Genomic DNA, 13,552 nt, shown 5'->3' on the forward strand with positions numbered 1-13,552 from the left:
AAAGTGCATAAGCACAAAATAACTTCAGCTAAAACAATCAGTAGATCCAGAGAGATAGAGGCAACTAAAGTTGTATGCAAATATTGACTTTTCCTGTAAAAGTCAAGCGGAAGGTTAATGTGATGGTGGCCTTATTGACCTAAACCGTATTTCTAGATTTGCCAATCATACTGACATGCACTTTTCACGGACTATGACCTTACAGTATACATCTTATACTCGCTGTTAGAGTACAGTAGAAGAGAAGACATCATCTGAAAACAGAGAAGGATGAAAGAATACAAAGCTTTAGATGCCAGAAACTCACATAAAAAAATTACAGTCATCCTCCCCCGTAAAGAATGAATTGTAACTACACTCATATGATGGGGCCATACACTGTGTCACCACACAGTCATAAATATAGGATGGGAAAGAGGAAGAGAAAAATGATAGTTTTCTTAAGAGTTCTAGTTTCCTGTGACTGTCAGCATGAAAGAAAGCACCTGTTATACCGATGTATTCCAAAATCGTTATAAATTCTTCATACAAGACCTTCATCAAGTATAAAGTCACAGAAGAAAAATTGCAATGGAGCTTATTTAACCACTTGCCTACCGGGCACTTTTACCCCCTTCGTGCACAGGCCAATTTTCAGCGCTGTTGCATTTTGAATGACAATTGCGAGATCATGCAACACTGTACCCACATTAAATTTTTATCATTTTTTGTGGTATTTAATCGCCAATGGGTTTTTTTGCAGTATAAACAAAAAAAAGAGCAAAAAATGTGACAAAAAAACCCCCCAAAAAAAACCATTTTCTTTGTTTCTATTATAAAATTTTGCAAACAGGTAATTTTTCTCCTTCACTGATGTGCATTGATGAGGCTGCACTGATGGGCAGCATTGATGAGATGACATGGATAGGCAGCACTGATAGGCTGCACTGATGAGGAGGCACTAATGGGCATTGATGAGAAGGCACTGATGATGCTACACTGATATGCAGCAATGATGGGCACTAAGAGGGAGGCACTGACGGGTGACACTGACGGGCACTGGTGGGTGGCAGTGCTCGTCAATGACAGGTGGCATTGATCATCAGTGCCAATCTGCTCTATGACAACTGCTGGTTATCGGCAGTACTTTCCTCACACTGTGACAGCATGCGGAAAGTGCTGCCGATAACTGGCAACTGTATTTACTCAGTGATCTGCTGTGTCATTGGACACAGCTGATCACGTGGTAAAAGGCCGCTGTGATTGGCCTTTTACCTCATGTGATCAGCTGTGTCCATAGGATATGGGATAAACCTCAGCAGAGAAAGTTTTCCCTATACCCAAAATTACTAGGTACGTCTCAAGGGTCCAACAAACGGAACTCTAGGGAAGGCCTATAAAAGGAAAGTATCAGTGGGTGGGGAGGGAGCCTTTAAGGAAACCTCAAAGGAGAATGTCGGCAGTAAACCGAGGTTCACCAATATGGTCCCAAAAGATTTCATGAACTTTCACATAGTTACAGCAATGCAACATTTCAGAATCTCGCAGGACCCTTCATCAGGCATGTGACGATGCCTAATGAAGGGGTTCTGTGAGACTCCGAAGTGTTGCCTTGCTGTAATTATGTGATTGTTCATTATAACTTTTGGACCTGTATTGGTGATCCTCGGTGTGCTGGTGACATCCTCCCTTGCGGATTCTGTTCGGTTCCAGACGATGGTTGCTGCAGCACCCTCTTATACACACAGCCATTTTTAACATAGGAACGTGTGCGTCTGGATTGTACACTTGCCTTTAAGGAAACCTGTCAGATTGCCCTAAAAAAAATAAATCGTTTAAAAAAAAAAAAAAAAAAAAAAAAAAAAAAAGAGAACACAGACACACACACATTATGCTGGCTGCTACAATTTCTAGTCCTTTCTTTCTATGGCTGGAAAGCTTTTGTCCTATTTATAACACGGCCATGCTCCAGGTGCTGATCCTGTGGGTGGATCACATGTAAACAGATAGGAGAATGGAACTACAATATGCTCCAGTTTTTCTCCTGGCAGAATGAAGAACTGTCAGTTGAACATACATGAGGGATTGTTCTGTAAGAGTGGAAATAGATAGTATGTGGCAAAAGGACGTGTCAACAAAGATTCGCTACAATACGTACCTGTGACAGATGAAAGCGGACGTCAATAGTCATTCCCTAGAGCAAAAAAGTAAATATGAGGCGGAATGTAACAAATTTTAAGTCACATGACTTCTCCTGCTAGACAGGATTGGAAGTATGGGGCCTGAGTGGCATGATCAAAGAAGCCACCAAGTCTGCATAACAAAGTTATAAACCTATAAATATAGATGGGTAGGCTTGCCAACAATGATAAAAAAAACAAAAAACAAAAAAAAAGCAAAAACAAACAAAAAAAAAAAAACACAGTCTTCACCACTTGCCTACAGGGCACTTTTACCCCCTTCCTGCCCAGGCCAATTTTCAGCTTTCAGCGCTGTTGCACTTTGAATGACAATTGCGCAGTCAAGCAACACTGTACCCAAACAAACTTTTTATCATTTTTTTTTTTTTAGACAGAGCTTTCTTTGCTGGTATTTAATCACCACTGTTTTTTTTTTAATTTTTGCTAAACAAAATAAAAAAAAAGACAAAACATTTTGAAAACAAAGTTTTAGTTTTTGTAATAAAATTTTGTAAATAAGTAATTTTTCTCCTTCACTGATGTGTGCTAATGAGGCTGCAGTGATGGGCACTGATGAGGAGGCACTGATGAGGAGGTAGCCATCACTTGTGGGCATTGTCAGGCATCACTGAAAAGCAGCACTCATATATGGTACTGATAGGCGGCACTGATGGGTGGCACTGATAGGTGGCATTGATGGGCACTGATAGGTGGCACTGACTGGAACTGATAGTTGGCACTGAAAGGCAGCTCTGATAGGCACGGATATGTGGCATTGATGTGCAATGGTATGTGGCATTGATGGACACTGACAGGTGGCATTGATGGGGCTACACTGATCATCAGGGCACTGATCAGTGCCCTGATGATCAGCGTAGATGTCCCCAATGAGGAATGCCACTTACTGGCTTTCCTCTCCTCACGTGCTGTCAGCATGAGGAGAGGACTGCCGATAACCGGCATTTCCTTGTTCACATGCTTGGACACAGCTGATCACATGACAGAGCCGACTTTATCGGCTCTTTACTCTGATCGGTGATCTGCTGTTTCCCAGGGACACAGTGCACCAACGACCGCAGCGCGCCCCCAGGGTGTGCATGTGCAGTTAGAGTGGGAGGACATCATATGACGTCCTCCCAGAACGAGAGAACCGCTGCCCGTCCATTATTTCCTTGTATGGCGGGCAGGATGCAGTTAACGAAGTTAAGGTAGTTTAAGTCATTACATTTTTTTTTTTACCTAAATGCATTCCCTCCTCACTCAATCCAGCAGTGTGCCCATCTGTAACAGATCTCTCCTCTCTCCCTGCATTCGCAGGACAGAGAGGTAACAGCGGGAGCCATTGGCTCCTGCTGCTGTCAATCAAATCCTGAGAGCACAGAGTAAGGGGCGGGGCTGAGCTGCACTGTAAGTGTCTATAGGCACACATAGCCCAGCTTGGGAGCAAGCAGCTTGCTATGGGGGCAGACACAGAAGAAGAGCCAAGAACATCGCGGGGACCCCAGAAGAGGAGGTTTGGGGCCGCTCTATGCAATACCATTGCACAGAGCAGGTAAGTATAACATATTTTTTTTATTTTAGATAAAGACAAATATTATCCTTTATAGCCACTCCAAAGGCTAAGTTTACCTTTACCATCAACTGGTCCATATAGACAAGAGGCCCCAGTAGATGAAAATGTATTGCGCCATTCATAAAAATATTGTTTATTGCAAATACCTTACCTGCCTTTTCTGTCACCCATGAAGCTTGGCTGAAATACTCCCAATGTTTCCTGAGTCCCAACTTATTTCCAGGACATGGGCTACAACAAACAGCCACTGAGCCTCAGACTTTAGCTGTCCTCACAGAAAGAGCCTCGGTGGCCATTTTGTTGTAGCCCAGGAATGTAAACATTGGGAGTATTTCAGCCAGGCTTCACTAGGTGACAGAAAAGGCCTACAGGTATGGCATTTACATTAAAGTATTATTTTTACTACACAATGCATTTTTGCATTAACCTCTTTTTTTCTACTGGAGGTATGTCTTTAAATCAACAGATCAGCTGCCAATAATTCATCCAGTGCCTTTTATAAACAGCGCTGGAGAAATAGATGTCAGGTGGCCGATCCACTCAGTAACCAGAGTATACCAACTGTGTGAACTGCTGTGTAAACTACTCAGTTTCAGGTTCATCAGTTGCAGAGGGAAGGGATGTTTCCCAACTCCTTCAGTTTTCCATCTTAGAAAGCATTTACCGCAGTCATGGGCTCCCTGGAGGAATGGGCGAGCCCAGAAACTAGAGCGGGCAGCGGTGATGGGAGTACCGGCACCTGTACAATGCAGGTAAAATGATCACGTGGCTCTATGGCTACCCAGATCACATTTACTAAAAAAAAATATGTCAAGTGTAACTGCTTGGCCTGCACAGCCACATCCTAAATGTTTTGTAATAAATCTGTGCTGTGATAACACGTGTGGCCACTGGCAAACAAAGTTTGATATACCCAAACCTAAAAACGTAGAGTATTGTGAAATGATGCAGCACCAGTGAATACAATGCAGATAAAAAAATAAACAGTGCCAATGTGTCAAACGTGAAGTCTCTTTTAAATCAAAGTCCATATATACACTCAGATAAAGATCTTCCACAAATGGTTAGCACTTCCGCCTGGCAGTACTAGGGTCGCTGGTTCGAATCCCAACCACAGCACCATCTGCCTGGAGTTTGCATGTTCTCCCTGTGGCTGCGTGGGTTTCTTCCGGGTACTCCGGTTTCCTCCCACACTCCAAAGACATGCTGGTAGAGTAATTGGCTCCTGTCTAAATTGGCCCTAGCATTTGTATGTATGAATGTGAGTTAGGGACCTTAGACTGTATGCCCCTTGAGGGTTAGGGACTGATGTGAATGTACAATATATATGTAAAGCGCTGTGTAAATTGACGGCGCTATAGAAGTATCTGAAATAAATCAATCAATCCAGCAGTTCCTTGTAGTGTAATGAAAGCACTAAGCACTACCACTTTAAAGGGTAAGTTACCCTTTTATAACATGTTACACCCATATTTGGGGTGTAACATGTAACAAATCACAACTGTACCAGCCACCGCACTCCCCTGATGCGACAGCTAGGGGGTGGGGGGTGAAGAATCCCCCCCCCCCAGCTGTCACAATTAAAAAAAATAAATAAAAAAAAATCGTCAGTCATGTGGGGCTCCACCTGCCCGGCCACATCATCCAAACACAGTATTCTGTGAATGGGAAGACTACAATTCCCGACAGCCTTTGCGACTGTCAGCTTGTAGTATGCAATGAACTACAAGGGGCCGTTGAGCGCTGTGGTAGTTCATTGATCCTTCCTGTCAGTGTAAAACTGTTTGCTTGTACAAGCAGACTGATTCCACTGACAGTCTGCAGGAGACCTGCATGGCACCAGCGATCCTCCCCAGGTGTATGCACTTCCACTCTGGAATCACTCGTCTTAAACAGCAGCAAAAGCCAACTCCCAATGGAACAGATGGAGCTCACCAAGGAGCCAACAGAAAGCTTAGAGAGCCGCTGATGACCCGGAATCGTGCAGTGGCGTGACGTCAGCACGGAGACTATGTCCCTGGGACCAAAGACCCATTAACCACCATAGTAGAGGAACTTGTAGTTCTCAACAGAGTGCGAGTGTGGCGATGCCACCGTACTGATCATCCAATGACACTTCCTCTAGCTCTGTAACTGAAGGTTTGAAGGAAAAAACTCCAGTCAATGCACATAGTGTCAATATTTTTAGAGTAAATTTAAAAGTTAAAATTATACACCACCAGTGTATATGAAGCCTAGAACATCATCCCAACCCCCCTGAAAATAGGAACTGTTCATAGACCTGTCATAACTAAACAGAAAATTTAATAAACCTGTAAAGCTTTCCATAAACCTCAGGTAAGTTTTAATATCTGGAATTGTTGCAGAATGACAAGCATTATGGCTGATGTAAACAGACTGCACAGTCATACAGTTTATAATAGCAGGTAACGTCATCAGGTCACTGTGTCAGTGTCGTGTCATTTTCCCTCTAGAGGGATTAGATTTCAGATGGACATTTTCAGACAAGTGCTCCAGCAGATTACTCATTGAAGAAATACATACTATAAGCAGTTCTTAGTTGACTGTTTGCAATGCATTTGAGAAATGTGCTGCAGATGTGTTTTGCAAAATCTATAGTTCTGTTGCATGTGCAAAAGAAGCACCCATTTATCTGAACATGGCAGAGCCACAATTATCACATACACTCTTCACATACATGTTATCACCGAAGGCACTCATAGCAAAGTATTTTTGTAGGTCTGCCCAGAGCAGATAAAACATTAAAGCATCTCTAGCCAATTTTTTTTTCTTTAACTTTGGATAGACTGGGGAAGAGTTAGACCCTCTGACAAGTTTTTATTCTGTATATGTTCCTGCGTCATTTCACTTCCTGTTGTGTCTCTAAGACAAAAAGCGAAGGGAAATTCCTCCAATGGTACACATACACTTTAAATACTACACACAGCAAGGAATGTAAGCAAACTGTCCAGCATTTCAAGGTCACCAGAGATATTTAATTGGTATAATAACTTAATTCAAATTAGTCAGTTACTATAAGTAGCCATCATTTACATAATAACATTCTTAAAGAAGAATTCGGGAGGGGAGGGAGGGGTTGGGTGGTTAAAATACCTTTGCAGTGGGTCCCCTTCTCTGCTGCAAGGGTTAACTGCTCATTTTGCCTAGGGGATGATGAAAAAGATGAAGTTAACCATCACCCCCACAGGCTTCTTTGTCTTCATGCAACTGTTTGCAGCTCACATCACCTATACTATGCGGGGTCAGCATACGCCTAGCGTCACCCCACACAATGAGGGACCAGCATGCGGCTGACGTCACCCCACACGATGAGGGACCAGCATGCGGCTGACGTCACCCCAAACGATGAGGGACCAGCATGCGGCTGACGTCACCCCAAACGATGAGGGACCAGCATGCGGCTGACGTCACCCCACACGATGCGGGACCAGCATGCGGCTGACGTCACCCCACACGATGCGGGACCAGCATGCGGCTGACGTCACCCCACACGATGCGGGACCAGCATGCGGCTGACGTCACCCCACACGATGCGGGACCAGCATGCGGCTGACGTCACCCCGCACGATGCGGGACCAGCATGCGGCTGACGTCACCCCACACGATGCGGGACCAGCATGCGGCTGACGTCACCCCACACGATGCGGGACCAGCATGCGGCTGACGTCACCCCACACGATGCGGGACCAGCATACGGCTGACGTCACCCCACACGATGAGGGACCAGCATACGGCTGACGTCACCCCACACGATGAGGGACCAGCATACGGCTGACGTCACCCCACACGATGAGGGACCAGCATACGGCTGACGTCACCCCACACGATGAGGGACCAGCATACGGCTGACGTCACCCCACACGATAAGGGACCAGCATACGGCTGATGTCACCCCACACGATGAGGGACCAGTATACGGCTGACGTCACCCCACACGATGAGGAATCAGTATACAGCTGACGTCACCACACATGATGAGGGACCAGCATACGGCTCACGTCAACTTATACAACGCATGGCCAGCATATGTCTGACATCACCAAATATAATTCAAAACCAGCAGTCCTTTGACTTGAGAAAGGGGCAAGACTCCTGAAACACGTTGTCTGGTTACACTGATAGTACCTGCAGGTCGACTTTGGAGCTAGCAGGTTTGCTGCTTTGTATCAAGGATGCCCCTGAACATTGGCCACAAGAAGGAATTAGTGTGAGTCTTCCCCGATTGTTATATGCCGTGCTTCAAGACAGCTGTGACGGTTTTTAATTCAAGTTGTTTTTAATGCATTATTCTGCACCCCTCCATGTCCTGATTTTTATTCAGAAACCTTGGCTCATTCCCATGGTTTTGTGATCCCTGGATCTGGAGTGCCTACCTTGGTGTCCGACTCTGCCTGGACCGTCAGAACTTTTGAAGGCATCAATCCATTCTGCCATTGTGAGTGCATCATTTATCTTCACTATTTGAAACCAGCGTGTTAGCAATGCACAAGGTCGTTTTGCATCCTGCTTTGTCAAAACATGTAGTTAAAGCTGAACTCTGGAAATAAGACAAACACTAGCCTTGCAGTAGGCCTCCCTGCACTGCAAGGGTTAAAAGCTTGTTCAATCTAGGGGTGATTGAAGGAGGTGTATTACTTTCCTTATTCCTGGTTCTAACACAGTTCCCAAGCTCTTGGGTGTGAGAGGTCCCTCAGCATCATATCATGCACTACAGGGTTATTAACCTTGCATTGTACATCAGGAGGCTCCAGTGTGACCACAGCCCAAAGATGCTTCGAGGGGACTCTGCAGGGACTGCTCACATGGATTGAGGAAGCCTACCAGAGCCAGGAAATAGGTAAGCATTACACCTTATCCCTGTACCTCTAGACCAGCGGGCTCCAAACTTTTCAAAGTGCCAGTTTATTGTCCTTCAAACTTTAGGGAGGCCAGATTATGGCCAGTGAGGGTAGAAAATGTCCCCAGCATCAGTGAGAATAGACATTGCTTCAGGGTTGGCAGTCAGTAGGAGGAGTAATGCCCCATTATTAAGCCCTGTACACACAATGAGAGTATCGGACAAATGATCATCCATTTTTCTTTGCATGCTAGTCGCATATCGATAATACAATGGTTACTAAAGTTACGAAAATTCTCGTAGGATAGAATAAAAATTCAGAAGTGATATCATGTATTTGTATTGTATTTCCGGATGAAGAAAAATTTTCGTGCTTGTCCCTTCTAATAATTTTGGGCGAAAGCTGTGTCAGATCGTACGATCGCTTCAAAAGTGGTATTTTTTTGTATGATTTTCTGATCGTGTGTACTAAGCTTTAGTATTAGTGGGAGGAATAGCACACCATTGTAGGGGTCAGCGGGAGGAGTGGCGCGCCATTGCTGGGGGTCGGCGGGAGGAGTGGCGCGCCATTGCTGGGGGTCGGCGGGAAGAGTGGCGCGCCATTGCTGGGGGTCGGCGGAAGGAGTGGCGCGCCATCGTCGGGGTTGGCGGGAGGAGTAGCGCGCCACTGTCGGGGTCAGCGGAAGGAGTAGCGCGCCACTGTCGGGGTCAGCGGAAGGAGTAGCGCGCCACTGTCGGGGTCAGCGGAAGGAGTAGCGCGCCACTGTCGGGGTCAGCGGAAGGAGTAGCGCGCCACTGTCGGGGTCAGCGGAAGGAGTAGCGCGCCACTGTCGGGGTCAGCGGAAGGAGTAGCGCGCCACTGTCGGGGTCAGCGGAAGGAGTAGCGCGCCACTGTCGGGGTCAGCGGAAGGAGTAGCGCGCCACTGTCGGGGTCAGCGGAAGGAGTAGCGCGCCACTGTCGGGGTCAGCGGAAGGAGTAGCGCGCCACTGTCGGGGTCAGCGGAAGGAGTAGCGCGCCACTGTCGGGGTCAGCGGAAGGAGTAGCGCACCACTGTCGGGGTCAGCGGAAGGAGTAGCGCACCACTGTCGGGGTCAGCGGAAGGAGTAGCGCACCATCGTCGGGGTCAGCGGGAGGAATAGCGCACCATCGCCGGGGTCAGCGGGAGGAATAGCGCACCATCAATGGGGTCAGTGGAAGGAATAGCGCACCATCGTCGGGGTCAGGGGGAGGAGTAGTGCCTCATATCATTGGGAGGAACAGTGCCCCAAGGGCCAGATAAAGGCTAGCAAAGGTTTACTGTTTGGAGACCCTTGATCTAGACTAGGTCTTTGGTCACACCAATTTGACTTTGAAATCGTACGACTTACAGTGAAGTCACATGATTTCAAAGTCAGTCTGAATTCAGGTGCGACTTTCAAGACATCTGCCACTCGTAGGACACATATCCATGCAAGTCGCACCTTAACTTGTAAAAAAGTAGTACATGCACTACTTTCAAAAATTGTTGAAACTCCGACTAAGTTGGAATCGCACCGATATGACTACTTCAATTGCAGACAATAGGGTCATAGGATTTGAAACTATCAAGTCGCACCGGGCACTAAAGGAGCATTTAATCCTTGCAGTGCTTTGGAGGAAGGGTGGGGATCATAGCAAGGGTAGATGTTGCCGCATTCCTGGAGTTCAAATGTAATCCTTGCAGTGGGGGAAAGGGATCCTCTGCAAGGGTTCATTTTTTTCCTGGCACTCATCTATAATTTGCCCACCATAAACAACATAAGTAATAACATTTCTTCCCAACAGGAAGACAAGTGGATCCTGAGTGTAAATAAACACAACCTACACCTGTGTTTACCAAACAAGGCAGAGAGCAAAGTGCAACACCCCATCCTGACCAATCCAAACCTCCCGTCATTGTTTTCATTGTCCTAAGGCCCCAATCACACCTGAGCACTCTAAAGTGCGATTTACAGCTTAACTAATGCAGGCCATAGACAGTTCGAACATCGGCCGATTTTTCGTCCAAAAAACGAAAAATCGTTCGTTCTGTAATCCGATGTTGCCACCAATGATTTAAAAAAAAAAATAAAAAAAATAAAAATCGCCCATTTTTCACGAATTTTCCAGCATGCCTGATAAACGAAATGAGGAGGAACCACAAAAATCGGTCGATGCCATTGCCCCACTAACAGTACGAAAATTGTCCGATTATTCTTTTGGACGAAAAATCTGCCAATTTTCGAACCGTCTATGGCCTGCATAACACCCCAGTCACATCAAAGCCGATTTTGAAATTGTGCGACTTACAACGAAATCACACTATTTCAAAGTTGGGTGACTTGACGATTTGAGGTGCGATTTGCAAGACATCTAATGCAGATGTCTATGCAAATCGCACCAAAAGTAGTGCATGTACGACTTTACAAATCGGTGCGGCTCTGACCAAGTCAGAACCGCACCGATGTGACCGCTCTAATAGCGGACAATAGGGTGCAACTTGGCATATGATCTGCAAGTCGCATGCCAAGTCGCAACTGATGTGACCAGGGGGGTTAAAGCACTTTGATGCGTTTTGGCCCCAATAGACTTCAATAGGAGCACATGGAAAATATGCATAATGAGCGTTTTTCAAGCAGTTTCTTGCCTAGTAACTCTAGCTTTCTATTGGAAAAAAGCAGTAAAAAGCCTGAAATACATGCAAAAATGCTCAAAAGCACCAGTACAAATGCTCAAAAAAAAAATGCCTGAAAAACGCCAAGGATGCTCAGCCCAAGAATGAACTGGGCAATAAGGACTTGTTTACACTTGTAATCCACCGTGGATCGCTTTTCAGAGGGCAGTTGATGGCTGGTAGAGAATACAGCTGTTTTAACCCTTGAAAGCCCGCAGCAAACGTGTACATTTCATCTTGTTGTGCTGCAACCCTATGCTCTTGAAGGAGTTGCATTTTGATGATGGTACTCCCTCTGAACACGACAGGAGGTATCATTTTTTTTTTTGCTGCCGTTGTAAACCACCCCCTCCAGCCAACAAGTTAGTTTAACCTGCGGCTGAACCCCCTATTTTTACCACCACCCCTCTGCAGCAAATGTTTACAAGTTCACAGTGGACCTTCTATAGAAAAGCGAGCTGGAAAAGTGCCCCGGGGGTCTCCCTGTGCCCACCCCGATGCTGTTCCTTCTTCTACTGCACATCGTTATCTGGTGGCTACGGGTAACACACTTTGCATCCTCCGTCCCAGTGTTGTCGTGTATGGATACAAACCAAGGCAGCTGCTTCTATTGGATGCCCTTGACTGTAGAAGACAGCATACAGTGCATTTGTATTAGTGAAGGGCAGAAAAGCTGCCTTGTGATGACAGATCTCCCATCACAGCAGATGTCAGATTCCCAGCCTCCTCCTCCCCATCCCCCTCTATCTGATCATCAGCCCCCCTTAAATCCATGTCCATCCCCTTCTCCCCCATACAGCACAGAAAATGATGGAGTTACTCACTGACAATGCAGAGGCTGCTCCTGGCTTTTGCTGGAAAGAGCTGCAGCTGCTGTGTTTTGTATGGAGCGTGTCCTGCCCCCTGTGTGCACAGGCTCCAGGGGCAGGAGGGGGCAGGCAGAGGACAGGGAAGCTGAGGATGGTGCTGGGGGCAGAGGACAGGGAAGCTGAGGATGAGGATGGTGCTGGGGGCAGAGGAAGGAGCAGCGTGCTCTGCACTTCTCATAAAGCACAAGGAAGAGCTCCCGCCTCTCCAGGAAGCAAAATGTCTGCAGCTGCCTCTTTGCTGGCCTCATATGGCTTTATCATTAAAGAGCCCAGGGGAATCCAGGCTGCATGCTGCTGTCTGATGTTCACATGTGGCCTCATCATAGGCTTTGTGCGGATGGAAGACAAAAGGTGCCCTTTCTAGAATCATGGCGGGGACAAATATATAGGAGATCACCTGGGACGACTCCTGAATGGCAGGTACATAATATGTACAGTGACGGTGATATACAGAGCCCGCACGTTACAACAGAAAGGGAGACCGTGCCCTTAAAGTACAATAAAAGGGGATAAGGTCGGCCACAGACGAGTCGCAAACCGAACGTTCTGTCCATCAAAAAACTAAAATGGCGCAAACGATTGTCCATCCTTCTGTTTAAAAAAAAAAAGAAATTCAACATGTTGGATCGGGCACTTTCAATTGTGCCAAGAAAATCGTGTGTCGCAGCTGGCACACTAATGATCTGACGACAGACAAGAATTTTCATTCGGTTGTTGACTCGTTTTCTGCAGCATTTTGTAGTTTGCAGAAACGCACAGCAGTCCGTTTAACATGATTTCCTGTGGGACAGGTTCACATTTCCGTATTTTCACCCGGTGCTTTTTTTGGAAAGGGTCAGGGACTTTTATGAATGCAAAAAGTTGCATTTTTGGTTCTATCGATTTCAATTGAAACACTGCAGAAAAGCATGTATTGCGTTTTTCCTGTGTTTTTTTTAAGTGTTTTTGATGCAGTTTTTATGTGTTTTGTGTTTTAAATCTGCCTAGCAACAAGAAAAATGGAAAAAGGAAAATGAAATGCATAACGCATTGAAAACGCAAGTGCAAAAATGCAAAACGCAGTGCAGAAAAGGATCAAACACAAACTGCATAGGTGTGAACCTGGCCTTAAGCTATGTTTTTCTACATACGTTTTTGATGCGTTTTGTTCAGCCCTTTTTTTTAGTGGAATTTTTTCTTTTACTGGGCAGAATAAAAATGCAAAACATGGCAAAAACGCACTACCATGCATTTCAGCAGATTCCCCATTGAACTCTATTGTAGCAAAAACACTGCTTTTTGCTTTTAAAAAAGTCCCTGACCCTTTCCAAAAGCGCAGCAGCTCAAAAAAACATAGATGTGAACATGTCCCAAAGGAAACCATGTTAAATGGACTGTAGTGCGTTTATGCAAAAAGCACTGAAAAATGCATTGGTATGAAT

At 45.8% G+C, this 13,552-nt stretch overlaps 1 protein-coding gene across 3 annotated transcripts in view; it reads right to left on the reverse strand.

Moving 5' to 3' along the window:
• The window catches only part of STAMBPL1 (STAM binding protein like 1), a 69,709-nt gene extending 57,185 nt beyond the window's left edge, over positions 1-12,524 (reverse strand). Inside the window, exons 1-2 of one of the 3 annotated variants that reach the window (XM_089692784.1) lie at positions 12,087-12,518; positions 6,847-6,896 (exon numbers count right to left, since the gene is read on the reverse strand). The gene's annotated coding sequence lies outside the window, so the exon portion shown is untranslated. Of the gene's footprint in view, positions 1-6,846; positions 6,897-12,086 lie in introns of all 3 variants that reach the window. The other 2 variants (XR_016315367.1, XM_089692783.1) reach the window with 2 other exon arrangements.
• Positions 12,525-13,552: the final 1,028 nt, after the last annotated feature.

This window comes from Staurois parvus, unplaced genomic scaffold, assembly GCF_062004578.1.
Source record: "Staurois parvus isolate SC_StPar_1 unplaced genomic scaffold, SC_StPar_1.0 ptg000604l, whole genome shotgun sequence".
Taxonomy (NCBI): Eukaryota; Metazoa; Chordata; class Amphibia; order Anura; family Ranidae; genus Staurois; species Staurois parvus.